This window comes from Schistocerca serialis, unplaced genomic scaffold, assembly GCF_023864345.2.
Source record: "Schistocerca serialis cubense isolate TAMUIC-IGC-003099 unplaced genomic scaffold, iqSchSeri2.2 HiC_scaffold_1059, whole genome shotgun sequence".
NCBI lineage: Eukaryota > Metazoa > Arthropoda > Insecta > Orthoptera > Acrididae > Schistocerca > Schistocerca serialis.
In genome coordinates this window covers 45,001-47,500 of record NW_026047249.1, presented here as the reverse complement: position 1 = coordinate 47,500, position 2,500 = coordinate 45,001, and the positions used below count along the sequence as shown (strand labels likewise).

Genomic DNA, 2,500 nt, shown 5'->3' with positions numbered 1-2,500 from the left:
CCGGCCTACGGCCCGGGTGCGCAGCCTGTCCTTCCGCGGGCCTCGGTTCGCGTCTGTTGGGCAGAGCCCCGGTGTCCTGGCTGGCTGCCCGGCGGTATATCTGGAGGAGTCGATTCGCCCCTTTGGGCGCTCGGGCTCCCGGCAAGCGCGCGCGGTTCTTCCCGGATGACGGACCTACCTGGCCCGGCCCCGGACCCGCGCCGCTGTTGGCTCGGGATGCTCTCGGGCGGAATAATCGCTCCCGTCAGCGGCGCTTCAGCTTTGGACAATTTCACGACCCGTCTTGAAACACGGACCAAGGAGTCTAACATGTGCGCGAGTCATTGGGCTGTACGAAACCTAAAGGCGTAATGAAAGTGAAGGTCTCGCCTTGCGCGGGCCGAGGGAGGATGGGGCTTCCCCGCCCTTCACGGGGCGGCGGCCTCCGCACTCCCGGGGCGTCTCGTCCTCATTGCGAGGTGAGGCGCACCTAGAGCGTACACGTTGGGACCCGAAAGATGGTGAACTATGCCTGGCCAGGACGAAGTCAGGGGAAACCCTGATGGAGGTCCGTAGCGATTCTGACGTGCAAATCGATCGTCGGAGCTGGGTATAGGGGCGAAAGACTAATCGAACCATCTAGTAGCTGGTTCCCTCCGAAGTTTCCCTCAGGATAGCTGGTGCTCGTACGAGTCTCATCCGGTAAAGCGAATGATTAGAGGCCTTGGGGCCGAAACGACCTCAACCTATTCTCAAACTTTAAATGGGTGAGATCTCCGGCTTGCTTGATATGCTGAAGCCGCGAGCAATCGACTCGGATCGGAGTGCCAAGTGGGCCACTTTTGGTAAGCAGAACTGGCGCTGTGGGATGAACCAAACGCCGAGTTAAGGCGCCCGAATCGACGCTCATGGGAAACCATGAAAGGCGTTGGTTGCTTAAGACAGCAGGACGGTGGCCATGGAAGTCGGAATCCGCTAAGGAGTGTGTAACAACTCACCTGCCGAAGCAACTAGCCCTGAAAATGGATGGCGCTGAAGCGTCGTGCCTATACTCGGCCGTCAGTCTGGCAGTCATGGCCGGTCCTTGCGGCCGGCCGCGAAGCCCTGACGAGTAGGAGGGTCGCGGCGGTGGGCGCAGAAGGGTCTGGGCGTGAGCCTGCCTGGAGCCGCCGTCGGTGCAGATCTTGGTGGTAGTAGCAAATACTCCAGCGAGGCCCTGGAGGGCTGACGCGGAGAAGGGTTTCGTGTGAACAGCCGTTGCACACGAGTCAGTCGATCCTAAGCCCTAGGAGAAATCCGATGTTGATGGGGGCCGTCATAGCATGATGCGCTTTGTGCTGGCCCCCGTTGGGCGAAAGGGAATCCGGTTCCTATTCCGGAACCCGGCAGCGGAACCGATACAAGTCGGGCCCCTCTTTTAGAGATGCTCGTCGGGGTAACCCAAAAGGACCCGGAGACGCCGTCGGGAGATCGGGGAAGAGTTTTCTTTTCTGCATGAGCGTTCGAGTTCCCTGGAATCCTCTAGCAGGGAGATAGGGTTTGGAACGCGAAGAGCACCGCAGTTGCGGCGGTGTCCCGATCTTCCCCTCGGACCTTGAAAATCCGGGAGAGGGCCACGTGGAGGTGTCGCGCCGGTTCGTACCCATATCCGCAGCAGGTCTCCAAGGTGAAGAGCCTCTAGTCGATAGAATAATGTAGGTAAGGGAAGTCGGCAAATTGGATCCGTAACTTCGGGATAAGGATTGGCTCTGAGGATCGGGGCGTGTCGGGCTTGGTCGGGAAGTGGGTCAGCGCTAACGTGCCGGGCCTGGGCGAGGTGAGTGCCGTAGGGGTGCCGGTAAGTGCGGGCGTTTAGCGCGGGCGTGGTCTGCTCTCGCCGTTGGTCGGCCTCGTGCTGGCCGGCGGTGCAGGATGCGCGCGCCTGCGCGGCGTTCGCGCCCCGGTGCTTCAACCTGCGTGCAGGATCCGAGCTCGGTCCCGTGCCTTGGCCTCCCACGGATCTTCCTTGCTGCGAGGCCGCGTCCGCCTTAGCGTGCTCCTCCGGGGGCGCGCGGGTGCGCGGATTCTCTTCGGCCGCCATTCAACGATCAACTCAGAACTGGCACGGACTGGGGGAATCCGACTGTCTAATTAAAACAAAGCATTGCGATGGCCCTAGCGGGTGTTGACGCAATGTGATTTCTGCCCAGTGCTCTGAATGTCAACGTGAAGAAATTCAAGCAAGCGCGGGTAAACGGCGGGAGTAACTATGACTCTCTTAAGGCAACTAGCCCTGAAAATGGATGGCGCTGAAGCGTCGTGCCTATACTCGGCCGTCAGTCTGGCAGTCATGGCCGGTCCTTGCGGCCGGCCGCGAAGCCCTGACGAGTAGGAGGGTCGCGGCGGTGGGCGCAGAAGGGTCTGGGCGTGAGCCTGCCTGGAGCCGCCGTCGGTGCAGATGACGTCTTGCTGTTTGCAGCGACCCCGAGGGGCTTGCAGTCCCTCATCGACGCAGCTACCGCAGCCCTCGCCCACCTGGGGC

General features: G+C 61.4%; 1 pseudogene; it reads left to right on the top strand.

Annotated features, from left to right (window-relative positions):
• LOC126430797 (large subunit ribosomal RNA) overlaps positions 1-2,500 on the top strand; it is a 6,119-nt pseudogene that overhangs the window by 643 nt on the left and 2,976 nt on the right.